Source organism: Colletes gigas, unplaced genomic scaffold (assembly GCF_013123115.1).
Source record: "Colletes gigas isolate AHSC1104 unplaced genomic scaffold, ASM1312311v1 Colletes_gigas_Sc00030, whole genome shotgun sequence".
In the NCBI taxonomy this organism is placed as follows: Eukaryota; Metazoa; Arthropoda; class Insecta; order Hymenoptera; family Colletidae; genus Colletes; species Colletes gigas.
Window position 1 is genome coordinate 1,211,204 of NW_025106659.1, and position 22,876 is coordinate 1,234,079.

The 22,876-nt window shown below is 32.7% G+C and overlaps 2 protein-coding genes across 2 annotated transcripts in view; one reads left to right on the top strand and one right to left on the bottom strand.

The window, feature by feature from the left end:
* The window catches only part of LOC122401944 (histamine H2 receptor-like), a 211,717-nt gene that overhangs the window by 177,453 nt on the left and 11,388 nt on the right, over positions 1 to 22,876 (bottom strand). The window lies entirely within an intron of this gene.
* Positions 21,642 to 22,876, top strand: part of LOC122401937 (WW domain-containing adapter protein with coiled-coil homolog) — a 55,254-nt gene continuing 54,019 nt past the window's right edge. The window contains exon 1 of the mRNA XM_043404393.1: positions 21,642 to 22,411. The gene's annotated coding sequence lies outside the window, so the exon portion shown is untranslated. The remainder of the gene's footprint in view (positions 22,412 to 22,876) is intronic.

A 22,876-nucleotide genomic window follows, 5' to 3' on the forward strand; every position in this document is an offset into this window, starting at 1 on the left:
AATGCCGAGACAAATACAACAATATTTGGTGGCACGATCCTTGAGTGATCTTAATTACGGGAAATAGTGAAGCATTTGAAGATCCATGTTTAGTTTTACTTTTCTCAACCCAGTGCTCCTTTCATTTTATCTTATACCTTCATGTATATTATTGGACAAATTTCCTACTGAAAGCTTATAAAACTTCGAAGTTTCATAATTTTGTTAAAATGTATTAAAAATAGTTGCGATAAAAACTGAATTAGAGGTTATGCTTTTTACATCTCCTTTAGCTAATTTAACACTAGATTTACGGAAGCCGTCAATTTGAATGCGTAAATATTATTTTTTAACAACTTATATTGAATTTGATTGATGCAATGGCACGAATACATATTCCAATTAAAAGAAAAATCGTATTGTAACGTAGTTGTACATTATTCCATATTTGTCAGCTAAATATCGGTAACGTAGACCAACCGCCATTTTAAAATGAACGTTACTGCTAGTCATACTGGGAAAGGTATAGATATTTTTCTTTCATTTTCTAAAATTTTAATTACATATTTAAATATACAATTTTTAAAATGTAATTCCGAAATTCGAAAAAATTGATGAAAATAAAATATTTTTCGAGCTAATTTCTTAAAATGTAATGAAGTTTTGGTAAAATTTTTCTTTTAAAATACATTTTACTGGAAGGCAACAATGTTTAAAGATTAATGATTTATGTATTTAATAAAATTAATTTTGCGCTTGTCGATAATTGCAGTCGACCTGGAATGTTAGTGCCCCAAACGTCCCCTAAAAGTTTAACGACTCTCTGAAAGACTAACGATCCCCAGGAGAGCGTTACCACCCACGTTGGAAAACACAGGCCTAGGCAAACTCCAGAAACTTCTATTTCACTACGAATTGGTCTCCCTATTGCTATTTTAAATTTCTCTTGGAATTCCGTATCAACTTTCTCCATTTGTAAGCGAAGCCAAGCGAAGTTAACGTTAATTCGCAACGCACCCAGTTTAACCACTCAAAGGCAGAAATACAATGGAGAAGATGAGATTGGGTGGTTACGTGCACAGTAATGATAGGCATTCGGTGCACGATCATGTACGCTCGTAATTAAATCAGTCGTGATTGAACTTCGTGCCACAGCAAACATCACCTAGATCTGGAGCATTGTAAGGGGAAATTTATTCATGGGGCACAAAATCGATACTTACTTTTCAATATTCCGCGCGTGTTTTTTCAACGGGTAACGTTTAAAAAAACACTTTTCAAAAAAAATGTTGCGTCTGCGTTTAAATTCCATCCGTCGAACGGCGTAAAAGCCCAAAGCATTTTTTCGCGTATCCATAAATAACAAAAACGTTCGGTTCTGATTTAAATGGCCTCGTTCGCATTCCTTCGCGGTTGTCCTGCAGCAAGTGGCATTTATTTGAAATATTTCGTTCGCGGAAAACGGAGCACGTTTGATATTCGTCGATATGTTGGACAATTTTAATGCAAATATAAAATAAGAACTAGTTTTGAAAAGACATAAGCCATCCAATATCAGCTAATTTTGTTCAGGATTATTTTTAAACGATTGATACACAACCTTGGCAATAATTTTGTATACTTCCGAAGAGACTTGTCACAAATTAACTAAAACGTCGATTATCACATTACGCAAATGTTAAAAATAAACACATAATTCAAATTACACGTTTCATTTATACTATGAGTAATAAAAAAAAACATGGTATTCGAATTGGAAGTTACTAGTTTAGCTATACAGGGTGCTCAGCCACCCCTGGGAAAAATTTTAATGGGAGATTCTAGAGGCCAAAATAAGACGAAAATCGAGAATATCAATTTCTTGACTGAGGTTTCATTAAAAAAAAGTAAATAAAAAATTAAATTGAAAAATTTCAAATGATACTAAAAAAATTATATTAAGTTACAGGAGTCAATTACAGGCATTTTTGGTGAATAGAGGTACCCCGAAATCCGAGGCACTTTTGAGAAAAAAAAATCTAATGTGAGGCCAGAAATACTTCCCTGAAATTTCATAACGAATCTTTAAAATGTCATAACTTCTGAACGGATTGGAGAATTTTAATTTTTCAAAATGCAAACAAAGCGTATTTTAGTGAAGAATATGTAGAAATTCCAAGACTATTCGAAAAGTTGTCCCTTAACCCCGTAGAGTGAGAAAAACTCCCTAAAACTGGTTCAATATTCAAACGGCCATAACTCCTACAATAGTGAACGTATCTTATTGAAATTTAGTGGTGAAGTAGAGCTCATGGGTACCTACAAAAAAGTATTAAACAACTTTTCTGTACAGCGCCAACCAAATTTATTAAAAGTGTAAACGAATTTTTAAGACAAATCGACAAGGTGCCTACAGTTTTCGGCGAAAAAGAAGATTTCAGATCGTTCTGGAAAAATTATTTTCGGTTGCAGGGGCCAAGTACAATCATTTTTTATGAATACACATACCCCAAAATCCTAATCATTTTCGAGAAAAAAAATTGAGTAAGCGGGCAAATTTTTTGACGAAATTAAAAAATTTCAAATCATTATAAAAATTTATTTTTTGCTACACGGGCCAATTACAATCATTTTTGGTGAATACACATACTTCTGTAATCCTACATATTTTCAAGACAAAATTTAGGAAGATGGACTTTTTCGGCGAAATTAAGCAATTTCAAATCATTCTAGAAAAATTATTTTTAGTTGTGAGGGTTATTTACAATCATTTTTTATCAATAGACTTACCACCGAAATCTTGCTCAGTGTCGAGAAAAAAATTCTTTATCGAAAATATAATGTGAGGTCTAAAATGGTTCCCCGAAATTTCATGTGAATCTTTGAAATATCATAACTTCTGAACGGATTGGAGCATTTTAATTTCTCAAACGGCAAACTATTCGTATTTTAGTGAAGAATATGTAGAAATTCTATAAATGTTCGAAAAGTTGTTCCCTAATCCCGTAAAGTGAAAAACACCCGAGAAAAATGATCCAATTTTCAAACAGCCATAACTCCTACAATAGCAAATATATTTCAATGAAACTTTTTTTTGAATTAGAGCTCATGAGTACCTACAAAAAAGGTATTAGACAATTTTTCCGTACAGCGCCAAACAAATTTATTAAAAATGAAAAACAAATTTTTAAGAAAAATCGAGAGGTGCCTAAATTTTTCGACGGAAAAAAAATGTCTAATCGTTCTAAAAAAATTATTTTTGGTTACGGGGATCAATTAGAATAATTTTTGGTGGAGAGACATACCCCTGAAATCCTGCCCACTTTTTAGAAAAAAATTCAGTACGGGCGGAACTTTAAACGTTAATAACTTTTTAACGGAGCCTCCATCAAGAAATTAGTATTCTTGATTTTCGTCTTATTTTGGCCTCTAAAATCTCCTATTAAAATGTTTCCCATGGCAGCCGAACACCCTATATGTAGCATAACCTGTAACACGTGGGATCCACTTCAGGGGTGGTTGGTTGGAAAACAATAACAAATGTTCATATAAACATGTGTCTTATTTGCCCCTATTTTTAAGTTGGAATAATTCTTTCGAAAGATGTGAATAGTTGAACTAATTCCACTTAGCTATTTACAAACGGAGCCCAGTACCTGACGTTGAATCTTGTATTTTAATTCTATAAATACTTCCTGCGAACTTTAGAGTACTAGGTGTCAAATTATTGAAATACATCGTGTGTGAAAATAGGAAGTTTGTTTAGTCTGCAAATGGCTGATATGAACCTCGAGTGTAGGCTTATTATTATAAGTAATAGCTTGACAAACAAGGGAAAGATGTATGTTGTTTAGATGCAAGGAGGTCATTTATTGTATAATGTGTTCAAGATAAAGTTAGCTCTAATTTGAAAACAAGATCAAATAGGACACATATTTATACGAACTTTTGTTGTTGTTTTATTGTGTTGGAAAGTTAAAATATAAAAAGAAAATGAGCGACCAAGGCAATTCAGAAGAGTGTGAAATTAGAGAAGAACGACGAATTATGTCAAACTATGCAAAAATGTACATTGCAGAAGTATCAGAACCTGTTTTACGCTTTACGTTGCATCGACTTCGTAGTGTAAAACTCGTTCTATTATGAAGATTAAGGTCATATCCCCCTCCACTTTAATCAATAGGATTTCTATAGTACACGGACAGCTCAAACTCAATAATTTCATGGCGGTAACTGAACGATTAATCAATCTCCAACACGTATACAAGTGTAAATGCACCACGGAGAAGCATATCGAGTAGGGTAACACAAGGAGCACATTGACGACCAAGATTTGCATCTCAAACGGGCTTGAAAGGATTGTTAGGTTCCTACGGAGAAGCCACAGTGAACTAGAGTTCCTATCTTGTAACGAGGGTTTCAGATCAATTGGAAACGATAAACCAATCTGTAACCAACTATTCTTTAGTGGCTTACTCTGATTACGTTGAATCCGTTTTGCGTTATATCTACAAGCATTATTTTGTATGATTTACAAGTCAATTATCATAAATAATTTTCAATTAAATCTGCGATTTCCGAGCAGTATGTTTTCCGAAAATAAGATATGTTTGCAAAGAAATTATACTATCATTGTTAATCGAAGGTTAACGCATTGACTGCCATCGTTTTTTCAAATTAAAAATATCCGATAATTTAATGATGGGCTTGTTACTTTAAAATTAAAATTTTCTTTTTTAAATTTTTCTAGCATCGGAATTCGTTCAAAAAACGATTTTTAAACACGTTGTTACATCGAAATTCAGGTCACCATGGCAATTAACGTATTAAACGAGGTACAAATTCATTTTGAAAGTTAATTTAGTTACATTTGAAACTGCTTTAACTTTGAATATGTTAAGTTGTCTATTGTATGTACTAGAAGCCACGAACCTTTTCTTTAACACCCTGTACAAATCATCGAATTAAAAATGCAGTATTTCAGTGGAAGAAATTCTTTACACAAAAAGTACTTCGACCAAAAAATTTGTATTTAAATTTTGTGTAGAGCGTAATGAATTATGGAAAAACCAAATCTTTCTTTTCTTTACATAACGAAATAAAGTAATAACGAATAATAATCGTCTCTGATATTTGTTAAGAAAAGTGTTGTTTTGGATTGAAAAATTTCTTCACTAGAAAATCGTTCAAAAGTACCGAAGTAAAAAATATACACGTATCTGAATTTTTCAATAATTGAAACGATGAGTTTTATTCTAAAGAAATATTTAAATGACCCAAAAAGATAATAGAAGATCGTAGAACAAAGTAGCGTATGGTGGAAACAATGTTTGAAAAAACGTGGCAATCGACAAGGGATATTCAACTATAACTATCGAGATATAGTCTTGGATCAATTTTGTGTGGCTAGTGATTGTAAACGCCATTAATCGTGACATGGATTTGCGAAATTGAACGTTTGAAGCGAATACCAGTAATTTCGTTGGATAATTTTGAAAGTTTCACAACTCGAATTATGAATTTAAAATGATCGTATAACATTATGCCTTGGAAAATGAAGAAGTTCATCGCTGGTGGCTTTAGTACTGATATTGCAACCTTGAAAGTAACGGCTACAACCTTTCTAAACAACGCTAAACGTGCAATCGAAGTTAATGGGGCATGTTTATAATGCTGACGAAGGCAATCTTAAACTCGAACTGCATTCTGGTCGTACATTAGCAGATAAGGGTAACAAAATGGTTGAAGCAGTGGTTCAGGACATTTCAGTAATAATGCATAGCTATACTATTCTGCTTGTGGTTCCTGCAACTGGAAAACTCGCAGATTCCCTTTCAATCGTACTAAAAGAATCCAGCAACCCCCATGTTTTCCATTTGTGTAACAGAAATAAGGTATTCCGTATGACGAAATATGTTTATGAATGTAAAAAAATTATTCTGCAAAAAATCAAACGTAAACAAAATTATATTCTTTTATATTTGCCTTTAAAGTGTTAAGGGCTGATTTTAGTACTTCAGAGTGAAATTCTTCAACAAAAGAATTATCCTTTGTATACTTCGTTATGTTCTACATTTACACAAAGTTTCGTTTAAATCATAATCATCAATTTCGAGTGCTTACATTGTTAGTATTTTTCAAACTCGTTTCGCGTCTAAAGTAAATTGTAACAGATTTCATGTATCAACACGCGATACAAATTACTTGAAATACTTTCATCGTAACATATAATTTTTTTTTTCTTCGTAACGTTACGTAGGCAACGTCATGTTTCGTGCTTGTCCATTAAAACTTGCCGAAGTAGCAAGTTAACTACAGTGGATCCGAACATTCTGTTTCGGGAATCGGTTTCAACATACATCCAAATACAATTCAAACTAACTCAAGTCGCTATTGTAACTCCTGTCGATGTCAAAGTCATACATGTATAATGTGATCTAATTTTGATACAAACTTTAATCCCCAAAGGAAGCATGCGTGGATGCATGATTATGAAGCGTATATTCGTGAACATGTATTCCATTCGAATGGAAATAATAATATAATCGAAATGTACTAAGTTCGTTTATTGGTTGTGTTCAAAATGAAAATTATATGCTATAATTTTGAATACCAACTATTTTGTCTTGTGTTACCAATAAAATAGTTAAAATATACCGTGATCGAGATATGTATATCGTGACCCCAATCAACGAATATCTAGCCTTCACCAGGCATTCGATTTAATAATGTTTCACCCTGTTATCAATTTTTAACGAGTGAACCGATAATTGTTGGACTATTTTAAAGCTCTCTGAACATACACTATATACACTCGCCGCGGAAAGTATGTTGACACGTTTCAAAATCATTTATTTTGGACTTTCCCCGGTTGTAAACAAAACACGTAAGGTTTCTATTCCACATAATGCTTTGCCAGTGTTTCGTGAGATGATACAAACAGTTGATATTCGACATTAACTTGGAATACAAGTATTTATTATTAAAACGTTCTTTAATGCTGTGCGGAAAGTAAGTTGACAGATATTTTCGGTTGTATTTTACTCTAATTTGTTCAAAGTTTAGTTCTTAAATTACATTTCTCGTATCCTTCGACATTAATTGTAGTGTTTTATAGTTACATTTTATCATTTTCAAGGTAATATTATTTCAAAATGCCAAAAATTCGTGAACTCACACCATCTAAGAGATCACAAATATTTAATAGGCGTATGAAAGGAGATTCGCTTCGAAAAATCGCATCAGACTTTTATATCTCTGCAGAAGGTGTCAGACAAATAGTAAATCGTCTGAAAAAGAATGGTACTGCAGAAAATCTTCCAAAATCGGGACGCCCGAGGAAGACCACAATTAAACGGGATCGCAGAATAAGAAGAGAGGTGCTTAAGAATCGTTTCATATCCGCCTGACAATTAAAATCTGAAATGTGTCTTCCTATACAAGACACACAAGTTCGTATGCGAATAAAAGAAGCAGAATTTCATGGCCGGGTAGCGAGGAAACGACCGTTTATTAGTAAGCGTAATGCTAAAAAACGTTTAGCATTTGCTAAACAATATGTGAATAAAACGATAGACTTTTGGAAAAATGTCATATTCAGTGACGAGTCAAAATTTGAACTTCGTTCGAATAAGAGAAGAAAATTTGTATGGAGAAATGTAGGTGAAAGTTTTAAACCCTCAATAATTATTCCAACCGTTAAGCATGGAGGTGAGTCGGTGTTAGTATGGGGCTGTTTTTCACTGGCTGATGTAGGCAATTTACATTTTACAGAAGGTACACTAATAAGAGAGGGATATGTGAACATTTTGCAGCAAAATTTAGTACAATCAGCTGAAAACTTGAACATCAAAGACTCATTTATTCTACAACAGGATAACGATCCTAAACATACAAGTAAAGTTGCAAAGAAATATTTTAATGAAAATAATATTAATTTACTGTCATGGCCAGCGCAAAGTGCAGATCTTAACCCGATCGAACATTTATGGGACCATTTAGACAGAAACGTAGACGAACACTGCAGAAATAATAAAATCTTGTTCCAGAGGGCATTATCAAAAGCGTGGTTTGAAATAGACCAACATACAATTGATAAATTAATAAAAAGTATGCCAAGAAGACTTCATGAAGTCATAAAGAATCGAGGATATCGAACTTCATATTAAGTCCATACTTTCAGTTATTTCAAATTTTATTTTTTTACAAAATTACTTATTGTCAACATACTTTCCACGGATGGCTAATACAAATGTCATATTGTTTTGTAGCTAATAAAAATCATATCTGATTTAGCATACAATGTATATTTTGTTACATACTATTAATCAATATTTGTTAATTGTTTACTTCACGCAACTTGAGTTTTTTATTTAGCAGCGAAGAAATACTCTTTTGAAACTTGTCAACATACTTTCCGCGGCGAGTGTATTTAATATTCGTCAGAATACGTTGTACGTACGAGTGAAAAAAGGCGTCTTCATACCAGCAAGCTTTATTTAAAAACTGTTTGCAATAAAGCATTTCTTTTTTTACACAAACATCATTATCTGCAGGATGCTTTACCACGCTTGCACCTTCGACTCTGGATGCCTCTTTATCGAACATCTCACTGCTATACGTATTCAAACCACCTTTTTAAGCTTTTTCATAGCCTTTTTCTCTGTCCTTGATTTTTCTTTATACTTTGAATAATCATTCTCTCATACTTCGTACGACGTACAACATACTGTTCCCTTTATTTTTTGTAAACGGACTCTGCAGTATTCACTTTGTTAAGTTATTCGTGTTCATATATTCACTTGTTCGTTTGCTTGATTCGATTTAATACGAATTATATATCGATGCCTGTTGACATGGACATTCAACATATGTATGTCTATACATAACACGATTAATCCACGAACAGCGATGTTTGGTCCATTTAAAGCTGTAAACCGTCCTAATATTCGAATGACCCTTAAAAACAGTCGAATTTCTTTAAAATAACAGAATACAATCAATTTTTGGGAGAAAAATCAATTTTAATTGCATGTCTTTTTTGGATATTTAATATGTTACCATAATGACTTCTTTTCATAGTTCTTTGGGTTTCCGGATGATAGTGAAAACACGTTGTTTGCTGCGTTTGTTACTATCATTCGCTGCTTTAAGTAACGACAATGTTACAGATAACGTGGCCCGACAACCGTGAAATCGTAAAATGTTTCAAATTTTTCGCTACATGTGACCGAGATCGTAAGAGTCGCGTAAGTAGAAGGCGGGGGTTTTCGTTCTTGGAACTTTTCCTCCAACCAAGTCGATTCTGCGGTTAAATCACGGACCTAAGTCCGCGAATCGATGGGGTGAATCGACCTTAGGTACGCAAAGATTGCCAGACAGTCGGCCATTTTCGAACGAAAAACCAGAGGCTTTTGTAAATCGAGAAACGAGACCATTTAACGAAGAGAAACAATGGATTTCCATTTGACGGCAAGCTACCTAGGCGCTTCCAAAGAAAGTCAGACTTCCTCTTGTACGGGGAACTACGGCGTGTTGGGTTTGCAAGAGAAAATGACACAAAAGAATGGCCTCCGCGAATACGTCAAATTGTTACGACGGAAGTTTCCATGTCGTTGGTTCACAGGTGAAGAAGAACGATACGCACCGGCTGCTAACAGCCAGTTGTTTCGCTTGGCGATTACAGCTACCAAGAATCTTTCGCTCTTGTCAATGAAAATACTTGACAATACGGAGGAAGGGTCGCCTTATTTCCGCTTCATGCTCCTTCTGCTTCTCGAACTCGATTTTATTCTGTTCGTCAGTGCAGTTGAAGAAGTGTCGCCCGTGGACAGGTATCGCAAAAGTCTCCTTAAATATCCCGAGAACGTTTCCCTCCTATGTGCAACTTTATTTTATACCAAGAATACAAGAGAATGAACGTTATGCAAAATTTTATAATTTTGCAGAGTATGTTGACTTTTGTTTGATATCAAATGGTACTTCTTCAATAACTTTTTAACTCAAACTTAACAGAAACTTTGTATCAAATTTAACTTCCACTGTTGATTATCATTCTCGTTGTCAGTTTTTAGAAATGGAAATTCTTTCCTGCGTGACACGAACAATCAAATGATATCTTTTAAAATTTCAATTTAAAATTATTTTCTAATTATTTTTTTTTTACTTTGTCTGTAATGATTGTTAAATTAATTTAACAAATTCAAATATAATACTAATGCAAATGTATCATAAGACTTGTTTTGGTCGAAAATGGATATGCATTAAACCGCGGTAAAAATAGTATTAAAGTGAATTCGTGTTGTAAAAATGCTACGTTATAGTATCGTATTATACGTTGGTTGACTGTACTTGTTTATTTTGAAATGAGCGTCGTTTACGCTTGATTCGAACAAAAGTTAAATTGCACGCTTTATTCGACAAAGCTATAACCGCTTTCGGAATTGCTGTCTAATCAAAGTAATATAGAAACTATATTTCTTGAATATTATGGATTTTGAATATCGAACAGAATAATTCCAGATGTGCTATTTTACGTAAATTAACACTGGGAAGTTCTGTTTTGCAAACACTTCCATATAGAACACCATATAATGGCAACAATCGTACGGAAACGGTATGTAAATTGTCCAATAAAAATACTCGGAACACGAAATATTGGGGAATTACTCAAACACGAGAAACGCCTAGCTTCGCCAGGAATGCGTGTATTAAAACGCCCTACTGCAAACGTTACGATGTAATTTGGGTAAACGACTCTTTCCAAATTGCTGAAGTGGAGGAAGGTAAACGTTCGGGTCGCATTTCGCTATAAACGAAGCGCATAAATGAAATTACCTATTAGAAAATAGATTGCAGTTCAAGATGCCGCTTCCTAGTTGGTACGTTCGAATGTAATTTCGATATCAAAATCGATAACTCGAATATGTATGTACATGTACATTCGCGTTATTATTGTCCAGTACTCTATCTATGACCAAATCACATAAGTAACAAGTGAAAATGGAATAGATTTCACAATTCTTTTTGGACAAAATGCGACGCGCTAAATGTCCATCCATAAATTCTATACATTTACAATCACAAAAGTGTAACATATTGTTTTTATATAGAATGCTATAATGATACTTCAAGTTAAAACAGTGTTTTATTTTTCGAATCTGATTTCTTTGCAATTTAATATTTGTTGTCGTATTCTTTGTAAAAAGAATAATAAAACATTTTTGTCTTCCATTTTTTGCTTGTGTCATCCGTTTACGAAAAAAAACGTTGATAAATAACAAAGCAATTGTTTTCTAAAAATTATTTTTGTGAATGTTTAAAAAATCATAATTTTGAACGGATCAAAGGATTTTAATATTTCGAAATGCAAGCAATGCGTATTTTGGTAAAGAATATTTAGAATTCCTAAGAATGTTTGAGAACCACATAAAAATGGTCCAATTTTCAAGCGACCATAACTTCTACAATAGTGAATGTATCTCATTGAAATTTATTTATGAAGTAGAGCTCATGGATACCTACAAAAAAGTATTAAACAACATTGCCGTAGAGCATCAAACAAATTTATTAAAAATGGAAAACAAATTTTAACATTTTTAATAATATGTAATAGAAATAAATTTTCAATTATTAACTTTGCATAATCTTTAAATGTGATACACTTACAGAGAAATAATAATTTTGTTTTTGAAACTAATCTGGGCACGAGAATTAAAAAATTATATTTAATATTTAAAGTTACGTAATGAAAATAATGATCTTTATTCTTATAAAGATAGTTTTATTTAAGTAGGTACTTAAAAGTGATTTTTATATTGTCATCGTATTTTGAAAGGAGACATTACTTACTTGTGGTAAAAGCTAAATTTTAAGCTTATTTTCCTCTTTTGTCGTAAAACGACATTTATCGAACCAGATACTAAATTAATGTTTGTTACCTAATAGTTCCAACGTATTGTTAGGTTCTAATTAAATTGGATACAATAATTACACAACAGTTAACAAATTGCTCTCAAAAACTTTAATTATGAATTCAAAAGATCCAATTTATAATATACAGTAAGTGTAAAAAGTATTTGTATACTAGTCAATTTGAACAAAAACTTTGCAGAACTTTGTTTATTACAAAAGTATCTTAACAAAAATATGCATACATATTCTTAGAAATCTCTGGAACAAATGTCATTAACAACAAATTATTTATTTATATTTATTATGAAAATATTAACAAATTTCCAGAAATTGACCTAAAATATACGCGTAATAAGTATTCGTACAGTCTTTGATTCGTAACATTCCACATAGAACGATTACAAGATAATCCATAATATGTAAACATACTTAGCATCAGTATGTCTGGAGACACTGTCGGTATAGGTAGTATCCTGAATTCAAACATTATCAACGAAATTATCAGTAAAATGGGACGAAAACGCAAGGAAACCTCTGAAGAAGAAAGGAAAATTGTTATAAATTTACATAATAAGTGTAAAACACTGAGTGAAATTTCTAAAGTTTTAAATAGACCGAGGTCCACGATTCAAGGAATCATTGACAGATATGGCGATCGAAAAACTGTAAAAACTAATCCAAGAAACGGACGTAAACGAATAATAAATGACTATACCGGCCGATGGATAATTCAAAAAATAAAGCAAAATCCAAAGATAAGTGCGGTGAAAATCACAACTGAACTTAAAAATGATCTGGACATTAATGTATACAGTAGCACAGTGCGTAATTTTTTACGGGATAGAGGATATCACGGCAGAGTAGCTCGTAAGAAATATTTCGTAAATGAAATTAATAGAAAGAAACGATTGCAATTCGCGAAAGAGTACGTTAATGTTCCTATGGAGCACTGGAACCGTATTATATTTACTGATGAGAGTAAAAACATATTTGGGTCAGATGGGCGATGTACAGTATGGCGGGAAAAAAATACCGAGTACGAAAAAAGAAATTTGAAGTCGACCGTAAAGCATGGAGGAGGATCAGTCACAGTTTGGCAGTTAGGCTCTATGAGTGCGAGCGGGGTTGGATCCCTCCATTTTATCGATGGTATCATGGATCACAAAATGTACATCGATATTCTAAAAGAGCATCTTCAGGTTAGTGCAAATAAAATGCAGTTACAGGGCAATTATACAGGGTGTTCGGCCACCTCTAGCAAAAATTTTAATGAGCGATAGTAGAGGCCAAAATAAGACAAAAATCAAGAATACTAATTTGTTGGTGGAAGCTTCGTTAAAAAGTTATTAACGTTTAAAGTGCCGCTCTTACTGAATTTTTTTCTCGAAAATGCGCAAGATTTCGGGGGTATGTCTATTCACCAAAAATGACTGTAATTGAACCCTACAACCGAAAATAATTTTTCCACAACGATTTGCAATTTTTTAATTTTCTCGAATAATTTCACACCTTCTCTATTTTTTTTCTCGAAAGTGGGCAGGATTTCGTGGGTGTGTCTAATGACAAAAACTGATTGTAATTGACCCCCGCAACCGAAAATAATTTTTCCACAACGATTTGCAATTTTTTTTCTCCGTTGAAAAATTTAGGCACCTAATTGGATTTTCAGTAAGGAATTTTTTTCTCGAAAGTGCGTATGATTTCGGAGGTATGTGTAATGATAAAAAATGATTGTAATTGATCCCCGCAACCGAAAATAATTTTTTTAAAACGATTTGAAAAATTTTTTTTCGCCGAAAAATTTCAGCACCTACTCGATTTTTTTTCTCGAAAGTAGATAGGATTTCGGAGGTATGTGTACTCACCAAAAATGATTGTAATTGACCCCCGCAACCGAAAATAATTTTTCTAGAACGATTTGAAATTTTTGAATTTAATTGTTAATAACTTTTTAACGAAGCTTCCATCAACAAATTAGTATTCTTGATTTTCGTCTTATTTTGGCCTCTACTATCGCTCATTAAAATTTTTGCTAGAGGTGGCCGAACACCCTGTATATTTTTGCAAGATAATGATCCAAAGCATAATGCTTATAATACACGTCACTGGATCCTATATAATGTGCCGCAGCAACTAAAAATCCCTCCACAGTCTCCAGACGTAAATGTGATAGAGCACTTATGGAGTCATCTTGACGAAAAAATTCGAGACCATCACATTTCTTCGAAACAAGATTTAAAAAATGCACTTTTAGAGGAATGGAACAAAATTTCTAGTACTATAACCAAAAATTTAGTAAATTCAATGCCGCAAAAGCTTAAAGCGATTATACAATCTAAAGGAAATCCCACTAGATACTAAAATAGCAAATAGATTGATTTTTGTTACGTTTATGTACTAAAATTTACAGTTTTTGTTGTAAAATTAGAAGTGTACGAATACTTATTACACGTATATTTCATGCCAATTTCTGGAAATTTGTTAATATTTTCATAATAAATATAAATAAATAATTTGTTGTTAATGAGATTTGTTCCAGAGATTTCTAAGAATATGTATGCATGTTTTTGTTAACATACTTTTGTAATAAACAAAGTTCTGCAAAGTTTTCGTTCAAATTGACTAGTGTACGAATACTTTTTACACTCACTGTAAATGGATGGAGATTTATAATGGAACATAAAAGGAGTTGTCCGTAGTTAATAAATAAATTTTCGTGTATCATTGTACAAGTGAAAAACTGTAATAGATGTGTTCCCAAAAGATCTACAAGTCAACATTGCTTGGGAGATACGGGTCGTTAATTTGCAACTTTTTCCAGCCTTGAATGACCTTCTGTCGCAATTTGCTGACTCGCTCAGGACAAGCATTATTGCACTGGAGGCAAGAACATGCGACTAAAAAGCATCTTTAACCACAATACAACAGTTTCCACTATGTAACGTCACCCTTGGTACAAAATGACTTTTTGAAGAATTGTAACTGTTTTGTGTTATTCAAGGAAACAAATATCTTTCCAGATGAAATTCTTAGAACAACATATAGGAAGTGTTAATACACGATTTTTAGCCATTTGCGCCTATGTAACAAAACATGCTTCTCATAAATTTATCCGTATCGAATTAGTGCATCCAAAATATTTAGTAAAATATTATTAAAAATGTTATGCACACAGAGTTGTGCTCAACGAATTAAAATGTATTTCTTGTTCTAATTAATGTTTTACCGTTTGAATCCATAGTATTGTACGGTCATTTTCTGAAATATTTATAATACAATTTGTATAATCTTTAAACTTGAAACCAGTTTTTAAAAATTTATGGTACAATTTGTATAATTTTTAGACCATTCCCAGTGATGAACAGTGTCTACAGAGTAGGCGTTAACTCATTAGCCACGGGCGTCCTGTAAATACTACGATCGATGTGTTTTCCACGTCCGCGAATCCGAATATGCGACGTCGCGAGTAAAATATTTTTCTCGCGGAGCCATTGCAAATCACAGCCAATACGAACGACATAATTTAAAATTCAAATATTCCAACAGCCGCGTTCCGCAACTGTCAAGAATGTGGCCTATTATATTTCGTTTTTATGGACGCCTTTCTCATGATGAACGAGCGCGATATTCTACATAAGCAAACTTCGCCATCTTTAAATTTGAATCGTTGATTCGAAATTTCGACCGAACGTACGTGCGCGAAATAAAATACAAATATCTGGCTTGTCGAGGATAAAACTGTTGGAAAAATATTATTTTTGTTGACTTTTCTGAACCATAATAAATATGTCCGACAGAAAGAAAGCATTCGCTCCGGAATATTGTCAGGGGGACTGGTCACTTTTTGTCGGTCTGTCTAATTTGTTCAGACGATGTCTTGCTAACAGTACTGGCCCACTGTAATCCTGAACAGAGTTTCTCAAGCTCCTCTTTCATCGTGGACAATTTCAGTTTACGAAAAAAATTTAGAAACCTTTGAATTACCAACAAAATGCGCTTCCTGCTCGAATAATCTATAGAATGCACAAACGGAGGAACATATTTTATGATGCGATTCGTATGCACACAGATATACTCACTAAATGTGTATTTTTATTTGTCCTCCGTTGGTTTTGAATATAAATTCCTTCTAAGTATCTAAATATTCCTTCAAAAAGTCATCTTTATAATCTTTATAATCTCTTGAAAAAATCAAGCATATACCTATGTACTTGAAGGATTTATGTCGTATTTGTACAAAAGTAATATCGATTTACTTCGTAATTTTTCATCGTAATGAAGATGCATTCAACTAAAATAAATATCTAATCTGTAATTTACTAAAACAAATACTCGTCATGTCGAAACGTAGTTTGAGGACCTCTAAAGACGCGAAAGCACTGGCCAGGTGCAACGAAAGCACGTCGAAAAAGGGGTCTGCCCGACAGGGAGAAACTAAAGGACAATATGGTCCGTTAACGAGTAATCGAAGTGTACTTTGGTAGTCTGCTAACACATGAGTTGGTTCTTTTACCGGCAGTCGCTGTTTCTTCTTGCAAAACAAAAACGGTTCTAATAATTGTACCATATTGTATTGTTCCCTGTGGGAAATAAGAAAAAATTACTACATAAAAGAAAATGTTAGAAGAAATTATATAAACGAGAAATAACGTTCTACAGAATGTACCATTTATTTATACAGGGTGTTCGGCCACCCTTGGGAAAAATTTTAACATCAATTTGTTGATTGAGGCTTCGTTAAAAAGTTATTAAAAAATTACATTAAAAAATTTCAAATCATTCCGAAAAAATTATTTCCGATCGCGGGGGTCAATTACAATCATTTTTTGTGAATAGACATACCCCCGAAATCCTACGCACTTTCGAGAAAAAAATTCGAGTTGGTACTGAAATTTTTAGACAAAATTAAAAAATTTCATATTATACTAAAAAAATTATAATTAATTACAGGAGTCAATTACAATCATTTTTAGTGAATAGACATACCCCCGAAATTTGATCCACTTTCAAGAAAAAAATTCGACTAGGTGTGAAATTTTTCGACAAAATTAAAAAATTTCAAACCGTTCTAAAAAAATTATGCTTAGCTGCAGATACCAATTACAATCGTTTTTGGTAAATATACATACCCTCGAAATCCTATCCACTTTCGAGAAAAAAATTCTTTACTGAAAATATACTGTGTGGCCGGAAATGTTTCTATAACTTTTTAACGAAGCCTCAATTAACAAATTAGTATACTTGATTTTCGTCTTATTGTTGCCTCTAAAATCTTCCATTAAAATTTTCCCCAGAAATGACTAAGAAACAAATGTTTTGATTGTTAACAATTATTTGCTGAACACAAACGATTTTACATGATAATGTTGTAAATGATTATTCCATATATGTAATTCTTTTCCTTACAAATTCGTTTGTCAATTAAGATTTCAATCTGTTCATGCGGAATCAGACTGTGGAGAACCTGTAATCATTCAAAAGTAATTGGAAAAGTCAACAAATCCCATGTGAAGAGAGTATTGTTAAAATCTTTTGAATTTATCTTCACGTTGGACCATAGCGGTCGATAACAATGTATAGTTTAATTTTGAAAAGACATGTCCAACCAACAAAATATACAGAATTGTAACACCGAAGACATTTCTGTCGATCTAAACATGTGATTCTTTAAACTCTATGTTTTAAGACTTTCTCCATCAGCAAACACAATGAAAATATTTAAAGTAATAATTGTTTAATTTGAAGTAATAAGTTGTAAAAGAAAACGAAGTAAACCTTTTTTTATTAATGCAAAAGGGGCATATGTAATCTGTGTTTCAATTATTTTTAATAAAAAATAAAAATCAGAGATGCACGATACGTGGTTTATAAATATTACTTATCTGATACGGAAAGTGACATTTCATGAAACATTGTTGTGTACAAATTTACAACGTTTAGGTACGTAAACCGCTGATGTAATCAGTTTATAACAGAGACGGGAAGGTAACACGTGCATGGCAAATGTTTGCAATGTCCATTGCGAAAATCAGGCATTCGAATATGCATATGTCCATCAGGGGGAAATGCAAAATAGCTGTCTTGAAATAACGTGAACCAATATAGCGGGCGTCTCATGAAATTTGGACAAAAAGTATATCCTTGAGAATAAAACAATATCGTTAACTTCAATATCAATCGTTAGATAATATCAGTAAAGCAAATAGTAAATAGTAAGCGCAATCAAAAAGTTAAAACCTCGTGAATTAATCGTACGAAATTCTAATTTAAATACAAAAATTATGGGGCAATACAATAATTATATTTTTATAGTGATAAATAACTAATTCACGCTCCGCTACTGTAGTTTGTCGCATTTTAAGTCCTTTTTATTGATTGTTTGGCAGAACAGCGCATATAACGATCAGAATGCTGCTAAATCAGCTAGATTCAATCGTTGCTAAGCATTGCTACACAAAAAACAATTGGGGATTTACCGAATTTCCAATGTTACCAACAGTGTACGATTTTTACTGACATCTAAGTTTCATACGCAACTTCAAATTTTATTTAATTTACTGAGTACTACTAAAGATTGTTTTGTATTGTAGTTATGTATCAAATAAAGAAACATTGCAGTATATATCTCTATATGAGTTTCAATAATTTAGTAAAATTTTCATGTTTTATTGGAAAAATTATTGGCTGAACCGCTAGGTGCACGATTTTAAGTAACAGTCACTGTAAGCATCGTATTATTACATCTTTAATTTTTCTCAGTAAAGTATTTCATGTGTCTACGAGAATGAGAACACCAGATTTTGCAAAGAATAAGCATCCGACACAAAAGGGATTGCTTACTTTCCTGTTTGTTTGCAACTAAGAATTACACGTGCGCTCCTGACTGTCGGCCAAATTTCTTTATTACCGCGCTGTTCTTATAAGCTGCACTTGATACTGTGAAAACTTTTCCTTGTGTCTGGCTAAAACAAGGTGTGCAAACATCCAGAACTCCAGTGATGCGTTAAAGAAAAAATAAAGACAGAGGAATGAATCCGGTAGTTGTACTGTTGTATTATTTACGACACCCGAGGAAAGTTAACAAAAAGCTTTAGTAAACATCGTCTTATTCAAATACCTTTCCTATAAATAACTGTAGTTGAGTGTAATATTCTCGTTCTTTAAATGTATTGCACACGAATGAAAACTTGCAAACTAAAACAGAGTTTAATTTTTACATATCAACTATACCATCTTTTTCACTTGTTTGTTGGAAGTTCCTAACGTGATTTTATTCAACACACGTTTCCTATCTTCCCTTAGAATAAAAGGATTTCTCTCCAAAGGGGATAATCCGAAGATCTTTATTTATTAGATTTTCTTTCGTGTTTTAATAAGCGGGATAAATCCTACAATATTTCAAAAGTATTTTGAAGTTACTGTATTGTATATTACGTAATTTTTAGACCTTAAAACATCAGAAAATTTTCATCACATCACAATTTATAATATATCATTCAAATATTTCAGAATACGATTTTTCATAAACTCTCACTATTACTAATACTCTAATACCATAATAATACATTAAACACAAACAAAATTATTTACAATATTAACATAGAAGTACGATTACTATAAACACAAAACATTTTTTCTATTCAATATTAAACATTTATAACTTATTCCAGCTTATGTAATACTCAGCCTAGAGCTGTGATATAAAAAAAAAAAAAATAAGAACCCTTCGTTAACACGTCTTTTATGATTGACTTTTACAAAAAGGAATGAATTTTATGATACAATTAATAAAATCATAAGTAACTTATAGTTTAATCGCAAAATGTATACTACACTTTCCTTCACCTTTTTTAGCTCCAAATATTATCATTGCAAAAATCACGATGTACTTGAACTTACGTCAAGAAATCCTCCGCACAATTTTCTTCTCGTGCAGATTATGTTAAAAATTTTTAATAGAGAGCCATCTTTAGAACTTCGTCTTTAAGTCAAACGTAGCGCTTGTTCCTTGCATGTAGCTTCGATCACAAGCATCTTCACTTACAACGACGCCCGAAGGTAAAAATAGGTAAGGTAAGCAGCATTAAAAGATCTTAAACAAAGAGTAATAAATTTTGAAATTGAACTTTCAGCTCCTTCGAACAAGCAAGAACAATATTGATATTACAGAATGTAAATTTTTGCGGTGAAACAAACACAGTTACTATTTAAAGCAAAACGGAAAATTCTATTTCAAGGTTCTACATATTTCAGTCGATAGCAAATTTAACATTTGGAAATCCGATAACCATATAAAAGATAACCATACAAAATCAAACGATAATCTGACCACAAAAATTGTATTTATATTCAATACGGTGATGGTAATGAGATGATTTGGTGATTATTAATTGCAATACCGATAAATCGCTTTATCGATTGGTAAGTGATTCTAAAAAATATAGCTTCAAAAATTGATGCTTCTCTTTTTACAGACAATTAAATAAATTAAATGAAGTAATAGAATGCGTATATGCGTTTGTGACGGTGTAAAGTTAAAATTTCAACTAGAAAGACAAGACACATTATTTGTCTTTTCTTTCCCCTCGAATTGAAAGATTGTTTAATTTGTATAAATAATTTTATATTTTATATTCAGAATAGATTTATTTACATGTATTTCGTATAATTCTTGATTAAGTTTTAATAAACTGTCTTTTTTTATATTTTCAATACCTTAGAAAATATCGGCAAATTACCGGTAAACCGGTTTTGATTGAAAATTTTATAGAATGACCGGTAAATGAAATTGTCGGCTTTTTAACACTTAAATAAAATTTATGGACTCCTTTCAAAAAATGAAAGTTTTAAAATATTAGTTAAATCAATGTTTTTCATGTCAGAAATGGATTAAAAAGGTACAATTAACATACCAGAGACTCACAGAATTGATAAAGTAAAAAGAATTTCTAACAATGTATTAATTATAATCAAATATAAACTTAACATTAGTGCAATTTATTTTATCATTATTTTATGATGTATTATTTACATATTTAAAATGATTATTTCTTAATAAACAAATATTCCATGCTTTTTATTGTCTTCTTATTTTGCGTATTACTATCAAATTTTTCTCTGTCTATACAGGGTGTTATAAGAGATTCTAGAGGCCAAAATAAGACGAAAATCAAGAATACTAATTTTTCTAGCCATCTTTAAGAGGCTTCGTTAAAAAGTTATTAACGTTTAAAGTTCCGCCCGTACTGAATTTTTTTCTCGCAACCGAAAATAATTTTTCCAGAACGATTTGAAATTTTTTAATTTAATTTTTTAACAACTTTTTAACGAAGCTGCAATCAAGAAATTTATATTCTTGATGTTCGACTTTGTTTGGCCTCTAGAATCTCCCGTTAAAATTTTCTCCCGGGGGTGACCGAACACCCTGTATAATATTGTGATTCATCGTAACGTCCGTAAGCGTAAATGACACTGGGCGACAGTTGGCATCAAGACGTATCATTAAGCGCGTCGCGTTTGTTTTGGAAGCATCTCGATTAAACGATCAATAACGAACGTTTACTCGATCAAGCATAGAATAATCGAACGAATATCATCTATAAACCTAAAGGATCCGATGGACTGAACCATTATTTCTCGGCGTATAACTTTTGAGAATTGAACGTGCCCGATTGTGATAAAAACGGTGAACGAGCTCTTACGTTAGTCGTTGGAATTAGTGGCCCTGGGCAACTCACGCTACGAGTGGAGTATGAGTCAATTACCAAAGTATACATATAGTGTAGTATAGTCGTGGGATAACAACGAGGTTTATGTTAGGTGTGCAATACGCGTAAGTCTCTGCATCAGTGTCACATACTCCGATTCTTTCGTTTCCTCGATATCGCATAAACTTTATTCTGCGACTCGGTCCAACGCACGAACCACGATTTTCGCTTCCGGATCACGGCGTATCTACAAACTTGAACTCCCAACGGGACCTAACCTCTTTTCGGGACGCATCGCAGTGAGGTCCGACAACGTTATTGATGCGCTCGATCGATTACGGTTCATGGATTCCAGACACGTCAGAGTAACGAAATAAATGGTTCCCAAGAATGCATGTTTTTTACGCAACAAACTGCGAAATAGGAGTGTTTTATCATCTTTAAAATGACTTTCATGTAATTCTTTAAGAATCTTTTCTTGCGTAGTTAAACCAGCAACGTCTATCATTCGAAAGTATTCGTAGATTTCTCGAAAGATACTATTGCCAAAATGATGCTCGAAATAAGTATTCGAAAAATGGAAGAAAGAATAAAAGCGTGCATATCATGTGTAGTAATTCGACATGGAAACGAGACAGAATACTCGAGTATTGTTGGAGAATATTCGGAGGTAAAAGCCATTGTGAAGCTGAGCGACCATCGACTCAGTGTGATTGACGCTGGATCGTGTGTACAAAGTGTCAGTGTGTAAAGTACCTTTTTGAGGTTAGGTCACCCGTGGACGAACCATGTGCGGGCACTGGGCTGCATACATAGCGCGGACTTCAAAAATGGTGAGTACAATTGCTTCTGTATCGATAGTGTACTCAACGACAATTTGTACCAATTAAATCAACAAACTTTATGAAAAATATTTCAAAATAATTAATATTTACTTGAACAACATTAGATAGTTATAAAATACATTTAAAATAAAGGTAGGTTGAAACCAAAACTTTGCGAAGCCTTGAAATAGTTGTAAATTCCAAAGTAAATTTTTGGTTAAGATTTATTTATATTCGTAGAACAAACGAATGTTCATGCAAGAATGAAGACGTAAAGTATCAAAATTAAAATGTACGTAAATTCCTATTTACTTAGATTCGACAGTTTCGAGTTCTTCTAACTTGAAACATTTTGAGTTCCGACGGATTTCGAGATTTCAAGAGTCCTATCCCTAATTTAAGGAATTAATTGTATTTATTGGAAATGCCGGAAACAAAGAAGCAACAGTTTCGGGTGGGAAACTTTTTCACACG